Consider the following 18,289-nt stretch of genomic DNA (forward strand, 5'->3'; position numbering starts at 1 on the left):
ATAATGGTTAATATCCTGGAGCTATGAAGTCATGAACTTATAGAAAGCATGTATTAATGTTATTATAAATCTGTGTTTTCTGTTTATTTGTTATATTTATTTGAGCTACATTAATTTTGAAAAGTGTGTTTGCCATATAAGTATCGGATAACTAGCCTTGATGAGTTTTTCATTTAATGATTTTATTTCATAGAGTACAGTATAGTGTTGTATTATAATTATGTTTTGCAGTGGATGATGGATATTATTAACAGGGGTAAATAAATAGCTAGTTTTCAGAGCGTAACTTGTGTATACTTAAGTGTTTGTGACTTGCCAACAGTAGGATATTGGAATTTGCTTTCAGTTTTTGCATAGCATGAACAGGACATGAAAAGGAAAACGAGGACGATTCATTCTTTTAGGACATAATACTTATTGGAAGTGCTTGAAGTTTAAACCGTCTTGTTAGAACTTGGGGGCGTGTATGTGTGTGTATATGTTGCTGTGGAATGATAGTGATGTATCAAATGAGGTGGGCGAACATTTGTTTTCTATCTAACATTAGGTACAATGAAACAGAAATGGCAAAATGTTTATATTTGGACATGTTCTTACTAGGACATAATTTTTATAGGGTCTTGTGATAGTGGAAATACTTGAAGTTAATGAAAGGAATGATTAAACGTGATTCTATTTAATCATGTTCTCTTTAAAATATAATTGAGTCGAATGTTAGTGAGAAGTTCAACGCAAAGGAAACGGAGAGTGTTGATCACGGTCTTATTGGGACACATTCTTATTAGGCATAGATGCTAATAGCGGGAATAGTAGGATTTAAAAAAAAAAAAAACCAGGGAAACATGTAGATTTTGTTTCACCTTAGGTTTCATAATTTCATAGACCTACAAACCTATATGGAGGTGATGATGATTTTCTAGTGTTTATATCATTGTGAAGCTGCTTATTTCTTGATTTGAATCTAGTGTTTTCCTATTTAGGAATTTCAAGTCAGAAGAGAGATTCTGTAAGTTGGTAGGGCCCGATAGGAGTGCCAAAAGTGCATAGGAAAACTTGCGAACGTAAAGGACCATGTGCAGCTTGTGATTGTTTACCTTTGTTTGTGTTTTGTTACTATTTATGTTATTATATTATGTAGTTTATGTATGTTTATCTATTCAACTTTGACTGACACTTTACTGACGCGTAGGGAATGACTGCTTGCGACATATTCTGGCTGGACTTTATTATCTAATTTGTTGTATGTTTGGGCTGTGTGTCAATGTTTACAATGAAAATTGTACATATTGCCGCATAGACTAAAAAAAAAATGTTCTTCGTGTAGTTCTGTGTGTTGAAATCTACATTTCGAGGTAATATAATTATTGCCTGGAGATGGGAGATCAGTATGCAGAATGAGGTATCCTGGTTTTAGAGGTAACCTCATGGATTTAGATTTTTACTTTATATTTTGTCAATCTAGACTGATGGTCCAGATTGGATTGTAATCTTGCTGTGTTTTATTGTAGTTAGAATTCCCCGAGGATTCTACTCGAAAACCAATCTGACGTTACACAGGGTGAATCTTTATGGTTTACGGCCTGCTACCTCACTGTGTCAATGTAGAATAATTGTTGGAACAGTTGTTGTTACCACTGTAACATGGTTCTGAATTGTTCTATAGTGGTGCTTTGGGAGATACAGCTATCTACAGGAGTGGTGCGGTGAGATATTATTATCCATGACCTTCTTTCTGATATTGGGACAGGAGGACCATCCGCCAATATGAGATGAAGCTAGATAATCAGTATCGAGCCAGCGTTGCGACTTGGATAGTCAGGTTGGATTGCCTCCTCCTGATGAGCGGTTGTGCGTGGCGATGCTTTCGAGTATGAAGACTCTAGCCGATGCCTTATAATCAGTATTGTATGGTATGGGTCAACTTTGTCCTCTTGTGTCATGATGTAATTTTATTATGACCCTCTCTGGACCTATCAGCTTATTGTGGCTTATTAAGCCATGTAAATAATACACTAAATTACTAATTTGAATTGAATTATAAAAGTCTGGATACCATGAGATGAAGGTAATGGTATTATTGGTAATGGCTTTTGAATAAACTTATATACTTTGAATCTGTGTTGTTATTTCACCTATGTGACTTAACATGACTTTTTATATACTTACCTGTATAGTCCGGGCTTGCCTGGCTTGATTACACTGATATACATAAACCAAATCCACACAATTTATTTGTGTTATTTTATTATCATCTACCTGATTATACCTTAATGTCACTGCTGCCAGATAGTGACATACCTAACTTATAAACTATACCTTGTCTGGGGGTTTACCTGGCCTGATTTCACTATGCAACTAGTGTGCTTACTGACATACAATATTATTGCTACTTATAATGCATTTATGCATAACAATTACATCCAGTTTGACCGCATATATTCTTGTGATTCATGGTTGGTATCATATTCATGACCATCCATCTCACACTCACACTCATACTTATTCTTATGGCTGGTGTTATTGCAATGCCGCTGAAGCCATAGTAGGGACGTTAGGGACATTTTTGCTTAGTATACTCGGGGTCAGTCCAGTTCGGTAGTCTCTGCTTCTGTTGATCCTCTTGCACTGTGGTGTATTGAGGGGAGGACAGTGATGAGTAGCTGCGTATTGGCTTCCGGTTGCTAAGTCGCTCACTTACTTACCTTCTTACCTTTTAGCGCCATGGCTATGGTGTCAGCTATGCATCACAATGAGTTGTGTTGTTAGATTGGATGTAAATCTGTTTAACTTAAATAATTTTATTACATATGTGAAGTTGGTGTTGGGAAGCTCTTACCTTCACCTACCAATTTATTTGACCTAACACTTCTGATATGCCACATTTATGTGCTTATCATTCCATATACCCATTTGTTGTTGATGAGGGAGGCTGAATGAGAGATGGGATCTCATTGGTTTTGGGCGATAGACGGGATTTATTATCACCTTTAAATTTTTAATTACAATTACCTATGTTATTCTTAAGCTTTAAGTTGCTGTTTTAATTAGTCTGAGAGACTAAACCATCATAATTCAGTTAATTATATCATACATTAAGTTTCTAATTTATTTCTTACTTTCTTATAAGACTTGACTTGTTTAATTATAAGCTGTAATCAGTGTCATTAAGTTTGGGTTTGCTTGGCGTTGACTTGACTACTTTTAAACTATATAAATATTTATAACCTAACTTACATTCCATTGCTTAGGTACCTACTTGTCTTTTTCATTATTATAGTGACATAATTATAACCTATTTGTATTGTTATTAAGTATATATGTAGTATATTATTCTTTATTTACATGCCCTTAATAACATGCATTAGTTGAATTTGTTCTTATTAGGACATGCTGTATCCTTAGAACATTGAGAGCATTTGGAGTTTCACTCAGTTTGATAGAACTTGGGGGCGTAATACAATACATGTAGATAATGTATGTGTGGATGTACATGAAGGATAGTTATAGTTGACTTAGCTAGGACGCGTCATGATATTAAGGATTTGTGGAATGGTTATTGTGGTGTTCCTTTATTCTTATAAATTATCACTCTGGTAAACTTCGTAATAATTTAGGGGGCGATTGTGACGGAACCAACCCCAATAACCAACATAATATTCGGAGTAAGGATCGGAGAAGCTAAGGGTGGCTGGTACGATGTGTGAAGGTAGTGCTTCTGGCTACCCTGATAGGGAAAGAGGGTGTGAGCATATTATGTTTGTTTTATTAAGTGTGTTACTTTTTTATACGCATTCCGAAGAACTTTACACCATGGGAATCCCATACTGTAGGGTAGGTACTTGAAAAGGTTTTTATAAACATTTCATAAGAAATACTAAGCCAAAAACAAAACGTCCAATAAATTTAAATATTAGACGATAACATATACAAATGTTTGCCATAAAGTTTGTGATATATGATATGAGAACAGAGAAGTAACTTTTGTCTAAGTGGCTAGCACAATGGGCATTCCAACCAAATACAAAGGACTCGATTGTTGGCAATAAAGTATAGGAATGATTGCACTTAACATATGCAATGCAGATGTAGAAAGGTTAATGGTTTTTGGGAAAAAACAACTTGAGAACGTGTGGGAAGAATGTTAGAGAGAACACAAGGATGGAGGAGTTGCCCATCGGCCGTCGCGGGGGCAGGTCGTGGTCGATGTGAGGGTTGTGAGTGGACTTGCGATTCGGACGTCGCGGGAGGAGGTCATAGTCGTTGTGAGGGTTGAGAGGAGTTGCCCATCGGACGTCGCGGGGGCAGGTCGTGGTCGATGTGAGGGTTGACGAGGACTTGCCATTCGGACGTCGCGGGAGCAGGTCGTGGTCGATGTGAGGATTGTGAGAGGAGTTGCCATTCGGACGTCGCGGAAGCAGGTCGTGGTCGAAGTAAGGGTTGTGAGTGGACTTGCAATTCGGACGTCGCGGGAGCAGGTCGTGGTCGTTGTGAGGGTTGACGAGGACTTGCCCATCGTACGTCGCGGGAGCAGGTCGTGGTCGTTGTGAGGGTTGACGTGGACTTGCCCATCGTACGTCGCGGGAGCAGGTCGTGACCGTCGGGAGTGTTGTGAGTGTAGTGAGTGGAAAGACTGTAGGGGTTGAAAAGACTGTAGGGGTTGACGCTGGAGTTGAGAAAGACGAGCCGGGTAGCTAGAGGGTGGAGTCGTACGGAGTTGCTGAGAGGAACAAAGCGATCTGAAACATCGGTTTCAGGTCTCAAGTAAGAATAGGTGTAAGATTAGGATTGGTTAGGATCATTGGGAATGTGACAAGTATAGGTTGGATAAGTCAGTAGATCAACTCTAAAAATTATATTGTTTCTATTGTGTTTGAATTATAATTTTGATACCACTGCAAGGTTGAACGTCTAAGTACTTAATTAATATCTACTTATATTATTTACCCACTAAATTTCTCTTCAACAACCGTTCCAAATTGACATATACGTAGGTACAAATGAATCTGGATATTACTAGATGAATTTTATAATATTTATGATTATTATTTTATTAAGTATATAAATTATGTTTTATATTATGACTATGTTGAAGATAATAATTATATGATTTCCTTCTCAACCTTCTATTGAAAGTTCCTTAACTTGACAAACCTATCTTGTTGAAATATCCTGAACGGGAGCACTCTGCATAATGACAAGTGAATATTTTTGTGTACATTATTAATAGAATATGTTATTCTATATACATTTAATCATTTGAATACTCTGTCATACGGTCATACCTGCGTTATTTATTAATATTCTCGATAATATCCAGGCCGTTATCCTAACGCTCGATCGTACTTCATCATACTACTATTTATATAAATAAATTATCCACGAGTTGCAGTCCTTTGTGACGGACTAACGAAAGCCTGTCTATGTTACTATCATCGAATATTATCTGTTATATTACTTGTTTTAATGCTCTTACTCATTTATAATAATATCAATACTGGACATAGTCACGACATTTATCGCACCACAAGTTAACGTGTCCTTGGGTGTAGACCGACATTTGATGAAATGCTGATATTGTTTACCAAAGCTAAGAATATTATATTGCATGTTTTGCATATGAGATTGACCATTCATCAAATTTGATGATACTAATTGAATAAAGTAAGCTATGAAGCTGATTGGTGCTGAGTGCTGCTCATCCCAAATCCTTACACTTTATTTTATACTTCAGAGATAGTTCATCTCTACAACAAGGCCGAATGGCTCACCATTACAAAATATATCCCTTTCGGAGAGGGGCCTAAATCAGGGTAGGGCCTCATTCGCCGAAGAGCGTGGTCGGGGCTCGAAAAGGCACCCTATACCATTACATTGTTGGTATGGGATTCTAATCCTTTTCCTGTGTTCCTAGATCTTTCACAATAATAAAACCCTAATTCCTAAACAAATAAATCCTTATTTAACTTAACCTACCTATATTTATAATTATTTATTTTTATATTAGATACTATTATAGCACTCTCAATTTAATCTCAATTGACAATACTTCAATATTTCAATCTATATCGTATTCAAGTTTATTACTTATGTCTCTCATTGTACCAAATATAAATACCATTCTAGTACTCCTCTAAATTCTCATATTAATCTAATTTAATTTAGTCTCTTTATTGATTTGTAATAAATCTATAGTAAGTATTTATTAAAATATTTTACATATAATATTTTATAAGTATTTATTCAACTGTATTTCATTTACTGTATATTGTTTTATATTGTATTCTATTTATTTATGACATGTATAGTATAATATGTATGGCATTCTTAACGTCTCCTTTCGTACGTTCATCCTGATCTCAACATACCTTCATTCAAAGAATCTGAGTTATTACAAAACACAACGTAGAGTCCTAACCATAATATACTAGACGATCACATTATTATTAATTGGCTAATTAAAATCTACTTTCATTATTTTACGAATTCGTTTTACAGCTGCATGTTATATTTTAAGGATTTCTTGATTTGATATATTTTTATCTGCTCGTGTCTGTGTACCTTTATTTCAGATGGATTATATTATGCTTTATCAAAGACGTTTGAATATGTCTGTTATATGTTTTCTGTGCTGTGTGAATTTTCCTTACAGGTATATTTTTATACGTACTTATAGGTCAAAGTAGATGATTGTAGGGATATATAGATTTAGGCAGGTGTTTAAACGAGTTGCGAAGGGGGGGCGTTACATTTGGTGCCGTGAGTAGGATAGTTCTAAGGAAGGGGGGTGTGTTACAGGTGTCATTTATTATTAAGTCCCAGTCTTTTCTAAAGTATTCGAAAAGGTAATGTACAATCGGATGACTAATTTTCTTGATAAAAAGGGGATAATCGCGGAAGAACAAAATGGTTTTCGAAAAGGTAGAAGTACTTCATTGGCTACATTTAAATTACTAAAAACTATAGGTGAGTGCTTGAACAGTCATATACCCGTTGCCGCATTATTCCTGGACATGAGCAAAGCCTTTGAATTTGTCCACCATGACAGACTTTGCTCAAAACTTTACAGGTATGGTGTTAGAGGGCCAGCTTATGAGTTCTTAAAAAGTTATTTGAGAAATCGAACGCAATGCGTAGAAGTACAAAAATATTGTGTTTTGAATAAAACTGTAGAAAAATACCGATCTTCTACTACGAAAAACGAGCTAGGAGTGCCTCAGGGCAGTGTCTTAGGCCCCCTCCTCTTTCTCTTATATATTAATGAGCTGCCAGATATACTTGAACATGAATGTATATTATTTGCTGATGATACTACAGTAATTGTCAAGGGAGATGTTTCGAAACCAGCAAAATTGCAATCAAATGTTAATGAGGCTCTTAAAAAAGTAATTGAATGGTTATCTAGGAATAATCTCAAAGTGAATATAAATAAAACGAAATGTGTGTCTTTCCACACAAAACAAGGTAGCCAATCCAGGTTGAATGTCAGCTATGAAGGGCGTAAAGTAGAACAAGTCGATAAAATTAAGTTTTTAGGTATGACTATCGACAGTACCTTTGATTGGAACGATCACATCAATGATCTTTGCTCAAAACTAAACAAGTTCACTTATCCGCTCAGGAAAATCAGCCAAACAGTTTCAAAGCAAGCTGCAATCACCGCATATAATGGCTATATAGCATCTGCGCTACGTTATGGTATCATAATATGGGGTAATGCTAAGGACTCTACGCGAACATTCATCATACAAAAGCGATGCATTCGATCCATCTTTAGTTTATGTCAGTCAGATTCTTGCCGACCTTTCTTTAAAAAGTATAAATTATTGACGTTGCCTTGCCTATACATATTGGAAACGTGTTTGTTTGCCCATAAAAATCAATATTTATTTCAAAAAAACTTTGAAATGACCTCAAGAAATCTACGTAGTCAGTACAAACATAAACTTTTTAAATGTGCAAGCAGACTACAATTAGTAGAAAAAAACTCATTCCACATGTGTATCAAAATTTATAACAAATTACCTGATGAATTTAAAATATTGACTCTTTATAAGTTTAGAACCGCATTAATGACGTGGCTAGCCGATAAATGTTTTTATAGTGTAAAGGAATTTATGAATCTTAAAACACACTAAATTTGTTTTTACTGCTGATATTTTGAGTCTATGAATGTTTTGATATTGTCTTGTAATTAATTATTTTTAGTCAAGTTATTTGAAACTAACCTTAGTTTTATTTGATTGACTGCAATAATAATAATAATATTATCTAACATTCTAATCTTGTGTAAAAGCCTGAAAAGGTAGAATTTAGTGAAACTATGATATTGCTACTGTAACTGCAAGTATATTGTACCTAAATTTATACACAATAAAATTATCTTATCTTATCTTAAGTAAGTATATTTATTATCAATGATGGGTGTGCTGTAAAAACAATATTCAATATTCATAAAGAATTTACTACTTGACCGGAAACATCGTCTTGTGCATGCAGTGAACGAGGCTTTGTGCCTCGTTCGTCATGCGTAGTACATAATACTTTCGCTGTAGGCACGAGGCTTGATTGAATGCTAATTAGACGGTTGTAGCGGTGCTTTTTAAAACACAATTTTAACAGAGTTACGATCTTCAATGACGTTCCCCAATAAGAATATAGATGGCGCTGTACAGTTTCCCTTTGTTTAGCCTTCTAATTTCATGGATAACAGGCATAATATAATACAGAAAGAAGGAAAGAAACATTTATTATTTAGGACACCACAGACACGGATTACATATATGTATATACATTCAGGGCTCTATTGCGGCTGCCTCGCTACTGCAGCGCGTCGGCTATGTTCGCGGAGGCGGGTGTGGATGGTTTTGACGCTGTCTGGCGCAAAAAACCGCATCCCTGCTGAACAGAATGCGGGTCAGTAGCAATCGCTAATAGGTGTGACAGCCCTCTCATATTGGACCTCATAAAGCGTGTCAAATCCCCTCTAGTTATAAGGTACTAACATAAGTTAAGTGAATTGTACTAACAAATAAATGGATCTGTGTTGTCTTTAATAAATAAATTATAAATTAAACTTTAGTTTATCTCCTCTTTCGGAGGGTATTAGCCAGAGACACGGTTCGCAGACCAAGTACCACTGGAAGGAGGGTATAATAATTAAGTATCTGTGCCTTCAGTCATGATGTCAGTATCGGAGGATAGGAATTTGTGTACTATCCGACAGGTGTTAAGGATGGCTGCTTTCTGCATGATGACATACGTGTTGGCAGGAAGACCTAGATTATAATTATTATTATTATAATGATATCACATCAAAAGTCAACGCACACACGAAATATTTTCTATATAGAAATATGGAAAACGAACACGGAAACTTATACCTAAATAAGGCAATGCTATTCGATAATATCATAATGCATGCATTATCTTTGTTTTTGGGTATAAATGATGACCCTTATTATTATTATTACACTCAGGCACAACACATCTTCCACCAATTATTATTCTGATCAAAATAAAGAGAAGCAATATAGGTAGCAACATATTTATAAACGTATCTGATCCAAATATTAAGCAACAATTATTTTTATATATGCCTCTGCTACGAGATTATATTTTTAAAAGTACTCGAGCTATTGGAAAATGCTGACAACACAGAAAATTCCATTTGATATCAACTCAGGATCATGGTCTGAATCATCCCCCTCAGTATTCGTTACGATGTCACTGACATCCTATAAGTATTGTGAATCGGTTGAGAGCCCTCAGCGCTCCCCATTTGTCCCGCCAAGTAGATAGTGTACGGTCTTCAACCGAACATAATTTGCTAACGTTGCGCCCTGCTTTTGGTAGCGATGCGCAGTCGATTATATTAGTGAGTCAGTGTGAAACGGTCACTCAACGTATACGATACGTACTAGCCACGAGCGCTAATAAACACGTAATAAACAATTTAACCTACTTAACGAATCTTTGAGTTAACGATCAACTCCTACAACTACAACTGAAGATGGAGCGCTGAAGCCGGAACCCAGCTTTGGCCCTTACAGATAGTTAAATAAAAAATAATTCACGTAAAAGAACTAAATATTTATTTTAGCGCATAAATAATCAGAAGTCAACTTTGTTACAAAATTAGACAGACTGATTTTTTTTCGATTTATTCTTGTACTCCGAACCTATCTGCCTATAGGCTACGTAATAAATCTCTTTTCACATAACTTTTGCGTTTTTTTACTCATCATCAATTCAAGAGCCACGCTCTTGTCGGTGTAGTATTTTCCATTCCAGTCTATCAAAGGCCAATTCCTTGACTTCCCTATAAGACACGACGTTAATTTTTTCTTTAATCTGTTGTTGTTGTGTGTTTTTTTACTACCGGGAATATTCTAAAAGTGGAAACATTCCCGGGAACCACACATCACTGATGCAGACAGTATAATTACACATAGAGACAGGTCAATGCTCTTATCAGCGAGAGATATCGGAGGAGATAGAATGGAATCTCTTATCAAACAATGATGTGGGGATCCAGACGTAGGTATTATCATGCTTAGTAGTTTATCGTGTTTGCCTTTATTTCTGTACTTAAAATGTAATAGGAAAATATGTTAATAATAATACATTGATCTAGAGTTCCTAAATACGCTAAGTTTTGTGCGAATTATAACATTAGATACGATAAGCTGCAAAAGTCCAATCAGTTTCTTGCAAAGTAATAAATTAACTGGTTGCACTTAAGACCTCCTGGTTACATGTCGTTTCTGTAATAGACCAAAAACACCTACAAAAACATAAAGGAGATCGTCGGATTTCGGCCCAGAAGTCAAAGTGCTGGCCAAAAAATAATTTTGCTATATTCCGTTAGATCTTATCCGTCTGAGCATTTATTACTTTGGCACCAAAACTGTAGGGTCAATATCTTCGGTTGTATTCGAATTAAAAAAACTGTATTTTTCATAGATTTTTGTGAAAATATATAGTGCCGCTAATTAGAACAATTAATGGTTCATAATTTCACCACTGTTTACAAATAATTCGTGACTGAACTTTAGTTCTTTGATTGTACATACCTATTGTTGAATGGAACGCAATCTTAGCGTTAAGTCCGATTTTTGTCTAAGATGATCAAAAATCATTATCATTACTTTTCGACTTATTTTCGAATTTTATTTATGAATTAAGTTACAATCAGTACGACGTTTGACCGATATTATTGATGACGTCATAGGACAGTATTTCCATACAAACGCCGAAGAAAACTTTTGTTTTGACGTTTTTTTTTTAAAAAGTGTCTCATTTGACTAGGTAGTCAAGTAGCCTATTGACGGCCTCCGTGGTCCAGTGGTTGAGCATTAGGCTCACGATCCGGAGGTCCCGGGTTCGAATCCCGGTGGGGAAATATCACAAAAATTACTTTGTGATACCTAGTTTGGTTAGGACATTACAGGCTGATCACCTGATTGTCCGAAAGTAAGATGATCCGTGCTTCGGAAGACACGTTAAGCTGTTGGTCCCGGTTACTGATGTAAGTAAGTAATCGTTACATGAGTCATGACAAGGGCCTTTGGCGGCTCAATAGTAACCCTGACACCAGGGTTGATGAGGTTGGTAATTCACCTCACAACCCACACGAGAAAAGAAGAAGCATATTACAAGCGTGGTTTGCGCCTGTTGTGAAAAAAAATAATAAAAAAGTTTATTTAAGTAAAACCTCTAATATAACCTCTCCCAAGCTCTTCAACCTGTATGTGGATGCGTTGGTCCGGGAGCTCAGCAGCATGCGTGTCGGCTGCCACATCGGCGGCGTGTGCGTCAACAATATCAGCTACGCGGACGACATGGTGCTGCTGGCGCCCTCGGTCAGTGCGATGCGAGCTTTACTCGGTGTGTGTGAATCGTACGCTGTCTCGCATGGTTTGCGGTACAATACCAGAAAGTCAGAGTACATGGTCTTTAAGGCCGGCAGTAAGTGTCCTGAAGTTGTGCCCCCCATAAGGCTCTATAATGAGCCTCTGGACAGAGTGTACTCTTTTAAATATCTCGGACACATCGTTACTGACGGCCTTAGAGACGATGATGACATTGAGAGGGAGCGTAGGGCGCTGTCGGTCAGGGCGAATATGTTGGTACATAGGTTTGGACGCTGCTCGGATGCAGTTAAAATAACCCTTTTTAGAGCCTACTGTACGTCCTTTTATTCCAGCACCCTATGGACCAATTATACCAAGAAGGCCTACAGTGCCCTAACAATTCAATATAATAACGCATTCAGGCGGTTGTTGCGGCTGCCGCGTTTCTGCAGTGCATCGGCAATGTTTGCGCTAGCGGATATCGACAGCTTTGAAGCTATTGTACGCAAAAAGTCAGCATCATTGATGCGCAGTCTGCGCGACAGCAGCAACAGCGTCCTGAGGGCGGTAGCCGACAGTGGGGATTGTCCACTGATCGGCTGCATGATTAATAGAACCTTATCGATATTTAAGATAATTTACTAACATAGTTCCTAAGTTTGTTACTAACCAAATGGATCTAGAATAAAATATTTTTTTATTTTTATTTTTATTTTTTTTATTTTTTTTTTTTTATTTTTTAAAACCTACGACACACATATACATTTACAACATTTAAATATACACACATTACGAATTTACGACTCTCTCCCTTCCCCTGACCTTCCAAGGAGACTCGTACAAGTTATGTCTGTTAAATGTTTATCATTGGGTATTACTCCAAGTTTACTCAAGGATGTAACTTTTCTCATCACGGTCCTGCAATAAAGATAATATTTCTCCTAACTCATTTTATTGTCTGGTTGTTACACCTTAAGTATTTACACGTAAGTGTGGTTTTGCTTTGCGGTGAAATGAGCCTGTAATATAAGGCTTTAGCAGTGATATGACGGTGTACTTTGCGTTTCACATTGTCACTGTTTTGTGATCAGTCACGACGTGATTTCTACATCGTAATTCGCGAATTTTTTTCACAAATAGAAACTAGTTTTGGATTGTGTTGTATGCTGAAATATTTTTAAAAGTGTAAGTTTCCTTTTCTTTTATTTATAAGTGCATTTGTGTGGTGAGAAAGTTAAAGTCAAAGACTTTTTTCTATCGTGTGAGCTGTGAGGTGGATTACCAACCCCATCAACCCTGGTATCAGGGTTACTATTGAGCCGCCAAAGGCCCCTGACATGGTGCATGTAACGACTACATACTTACATCAGTAAGTAGAAACCAAGACCAACGACTTAACGTGTCTTCCAAAGCACGGATCATCTTTCGGACAATCTGGTGATCAGCCTGTAATGTCCTAACCAAACTAGGGATCACAAAATGATTTTTGTGATATGTCCCCACCGGGATTTGAACCCGGGACCTCCGGATGCGGATCGGTATATTATCGTGTCCACCCCTCAGTCATAAAGGTACGCACCTAAGTCGTTGATCTGCACTTCACGCGAGTATTTGCCTAGACAATGGCTTTATCATCGTATTATCTTAATCACAAACAATCATCTTATAACAACATAATGACTAACATTAAGGGACTTTGCAGGTACATTCCTCAAAAGCAATATAGATGGCGCTGTACACATTTTCCTTCGATTTACCTTATAATTTCATGGATATCACACATAATGCAACGTTTATCTTTTTAGGGTATAAATGACGATCCTTTTTATTACACCAAAGCACAATTACATCATCCACCCATTATTATTCTGATCGAAATAAAGAGAAGCAATATAGGTAGCAACATAATTCTATACATATTCAAATTCAAATTCAAAAATATCTTTATTCAGTAGGTAACATAGTTACACTTTGAATCGTCAATTTTTACATAACGAACGTCTCATCCGCCTAAAACTACCGCAGCTTCTCACAACCTGTATAGTCGGGGAAAAGAAGCTGCAAGAAAAACCTCGGCATAGGGCCCTAGACGATCTTTAAAAAACATAAAATATTTTTATACAATTGAGTAATTTAGCTGCCTAATATCAGTTCTCAGACAGTTAATCCCATGCATTCATATCTTCTAAATAATCACTAACTTTATAATAACCTTTTTTGTAAAGTTTCTGTTTAACTACCGTCTTATAACAGTTGAAAGGCAAATTCTGAATGTCAATGGGAATCTTATTGTAAAAACGTATACATTGCCCCTTATCTGATCTGAATATCAAGCAACAATTATTTTCATATATGCCTCTGCTTAAATTGTATTCTGGAACAATTATAAACCCTAAAAATGAGAAAATAGGTAATTATCACATTAAAAGAACCTTAGCTTGAAGAAATTTAAATTCAAAAATATCTTTATACATAAATATAAGTGATACCTATCAAACTCAACTCAAACACAATAACACAATTACACTTTCAAACGTCAAATGTTTACATAACGACCGTCTCATCCGCCTAAAACTAATGCAACTTCTCTCAACCTGTATAGCCCGGGAAAAGTACATACATACATAAACTCATGCTTATTTCCCACCGGGTTAAGCAGAGACTAATTCCATTTGTTTCGATCCTGACACACTTGTCATGTTTCCTCTACATTCATCAAACGTTTCATACACGCACGCCGATTCAGAGTAGATCGTACTAAACCAAGGAAAAGTAGCTGCAAGAAAAACCTAGGCACAGGGCCCTAGACGTTCTTTAAAATAATAAAATTGTAATACAATTCCAAATCCACGGGAATTGGACCACCCAGGTTGATATTACATTTTATTATAGTATGTCAGTGATTTCACTGCATATTAACCTCCCTCATTCAGCGCTTATCGCTATCGACCCACTAGGGTCGATTAATTCTTTCAAATATTCTTTCTCTCAGACGACGCCCTGAGCCGAGGTTCGCGCCCAACTGGGCACCCTCAGGGTTGTCTTAAATTTTGAACCGGGTGAGAGCCCTCAGCGCTCCCCGTTTGTCCGGCCAAGTAGTCAATGCCATCTGCGGCAAATCTACAAAAAGTCACGTGAAAAAAAAAAACTGCATAATATTAAAATTTACACGTAAATAAAAATCTATGACAAACATTTACTAGTATACAATAGATGTGTTTACCAGCCCGTTACGTCCCAGACAACAAAGACATTGAAATCTGACAAGTTGTCAGAAACCGACACTAAATGCGCGAGAGTCGGTGACGTCGGCTCGTTAACTTGTTTTTGAAAAAAAGGTTCGCAACATAACATAAACCAGAGAATAGGGTTAATAAAGTCGATTATGATGTTAATCTAGTATAGAATTAAAAAAAAAAGGTTTATAGGTGTACGCATAGATGGCCTAGTTGCATCCTCTTCTTTTACGTAAACCATCTGTCCTTTTTCCTTTTTCTATATAGTGTTATTATATGTATGTAAAATTATTTAGTCATGTATAATAGTCATATATATGGTTTATATATATAGGTATGCCAATATTTATATATATTAATTTTATATATTTATGTATAAATATAAATAGTTAAATGTACTTATTTTATGTAGGTAGTACTTTTTATTATTTATTTTATTAGAATGCACTAACCCGCTATTATTATACTTGTACAAAATTTTCCCTGTACCCAAAGGTTGACTGGAAGAAATTGCCGCATGAGCAATAAGGCCGCCTGTTGTGCTTTACTGTATATGTTGTCCTTATCACTGTATTTTGTGTCCATTGTGCTCAATAATCTAATATTCTATAATCTATCTATTTAATTGTTTCAACGCAACGCTTAGCCGAAGTTCATAAGTTACCTTGGTCCTGCGCGTGTCGTCTGTGTGTCGGCTTGCTTCTGAAACGGGAACGCCGGTTCAAACCCCAGTATCGGACTTGCAGCAATGAGTGATTTATTTATTTTAGGTGCAATTTTCACTATCACAGTTACCTCGACAATTATAGACGGCGACGCGGCTCACCAACTATCTCGTTGGCCTAACAGAAAACTCTGTGAGGTGTGTACTTAGTTCAACTTACGATGTAGGTACCTCTGACAACCCCAAATGGGATATAGTCTGTGGAAGGCACGTTAAGTATGTACTTGTTACACGAGCCATGTCAGGGGCCTTTGGCGGCTCAGTAATAACCCTGACACCAGGGGTTGGTATTCCACCTCACAACCCACACGATAAGAAAAAGATTGCATTCCTATTTTCTAAATAGGTAATAATCATAAGAACAAAGTTTTTATGTTCCTTACAGGATCAGTATTACAAAATATAATATGTTTACTTTATTTGTTAGTACTTCTTAAGTTAGTTCTCTGTTAGTAGTGTAAGTTAGGGACGCCTTTTAAATTTGTTGATCTTCTAAACTTATGTTGTGTGTAACCTACTTGATGTAAGCATGGTTCCTACATGTAACAGTCCACCTGACACTAACAACAAAGCTGCTCATGACTGACAAGTCGACGCGCTGACATTGGATGCGCACGCGCTGGTACGCTATAGGGCTGTCTCAGCGTGAACGTGTAGGAAATTAATAACCTATAAATAGTCGTTTGACACAGGGATTCTAAAAGGTATAAAGCCTACTCATGTAGCAATAAGGATCCCATTGACATTCAGAATTTGCCTTTTAACTGTTTTAAGAAAGTAGTTAAACAGAAGCTTTGTAAAAAAGGTTAGTGATTATTTAGAAGGTATGAATGCATGGGATTAACTGTCTTAGAACTGACATTAGACGGCTAAATTACTCAATTGTTTAATAATATAAAATAAACATAAAATATGTTTATTTATTTTTTTAAGAGAACGTCTAGGGTCCTAGCTGTGTCGAGGTTTTTCTTGCAGCTTCTTTTCCCCGGCTATACAGGTTGTGAGAAGCTGCAGTAGTTTTAGGCGGATGAGACGTTCATTTCATTATGTAAAATTTGACGATTCAAGTGTAAGTAATTATGTTACCTGTTGAATAAAGATATTTTTGATCATTGTTTATAGGTTTAGCTGCACAAGCAAATGGGAATGTCTTAGGGCTCTCACCCGATAATTTTGGACCGATTTTGGAGGTAGAAAAACATTTGAATGTCATTGTGAGGTAGCTGATTAAAATCCACAGTCCCACGTGTTGAAGCTCGTTACAAATATATTTTAGTTAGTTTTAATTAACGATACATCTTAAATTAAATAAATTCGTTTGAAAATTTAAGTTCAAGATGGTCAACCCTAATGACGAGCTACTTCACCGACATCCTTGACCGTCACGGCGCGCGCGCACAGTCAACAGAATCAAGGGAACGATACTGAAGCCAATCGCAAACGGGTTCGATCAATACGTACATAAACTCATGCATAATACGCTCGGAATCCTTAACGCGGTGAGCAGAGCGATAAATAATCTAATACAATTTAAAGCCACTGTTGATATAAAGTCGTAAGTCGGATGATAAACCTTAAGACGACAAGGGATCAACTTATCGCCCATAACAATTGTACGTAACTACCTTCGTGGTCCAGTGATTGAGAGTTGGGCTCACGATCCGGAGGTCCTGGGTTCGATTCCCGGTGGGGACATATCACAAAAAATACTTTATGGTCCCTAGTTTGATTAGAATATTACAGGTTGATTACCTGATTGTCCGAAAGTAAAATGATTCCGTGCTTCGGAAGGCACGTTAAGCCGTTGGTCCCGGGCTAGTAGACCAAATGCCTCCACAAACTCGCAGTGGAGCAGCGTGGTGGAGTATGCTCCGTACCCCCTCCGGATGGTGTTTAAGCTGTTTACGTTATGTTATGCGTCTATGTGGTTGTATTGTTGATGACCGAAACTAATCTCATTAGGCACAGCGCAACTAATAGGTACGTAGATCAATTTCTATGGCGTTTTAGTGGTTAACATTGTATAGAACATTTGATAGTCATGCTTGCGATAATAGAATATCCGGTTGATTTGGAGATGTAGGATGATTTTTAATTAAACAACTACAAAAAAGGAGATTATCAGTTTGACCCGTATATAAGCAATATTGTTGGAATTCGCGTTATAATGAAAAGCACGTAAGAGTCTTTTTAAAAATTCACATTATGATATGATTTCCTTCAACAAAGCCTCGATTTCTAACAATTAATTTCATTCTGGGTAAAAATTGACAGCACACCAGCTTGTCTATTGCAAGGTTTTTGGTAACAGAAATCGCATCAGAAAGTTATTTTTTCAAAAGGACACTTACGTGATTTTCATTATAACGCGAATTCCAACAATATTGCTTACATACTCTATGAGGTGACGATATGTTGTCAATGTGGGCCTTTAGACACGTGTGGCAATTATTTATTGTTTAGGTTTTGTTGACAAA

At 36.7% G+C, this 18,289-nt stretch overlaps 1 protein-coding gene across 3 annotated transcripts in view; it reads left to right on the forward strand.

Moving 5' to 3' along the window:
- Positions 1-18,289, forward strand: part of LOC126371714 (cationic amino acid transporter 3) — a 64,140-nt gene that overhangs the window by 27,489 nt on the left and 18,362 nt on the right. The window contains exon 1 of one of the 3 annotated variants that reach the window (XM_050017042.1): positions 12,933-13,037. The exons of the other annotated variants lie outside the window; for them this stretch is intronic. The gene's annotated coding sequence lies outside the window, so the exon portion shown is untranslated. Of the gene's footprint in view, positions 1-12,932; positions 13,038-18,289 lie in introns of those variants that run through there. 3 annotated transcript variants of the gene reach the window in all.

Source organism: Pectinophora gossypiella, chromosome 13 (genome assembly GCF_024362695.1).
Source record: "Pectinophora gossypiella chromosome 13, ilPecGoss1.1, whole genome shotgun sequence".
NCBI lineage: Eukaryota > Metazoa > Arthropoda > Insecta > Lepidoptera > Gelechiidae > Pectinophora > Pectinophora gossypiella.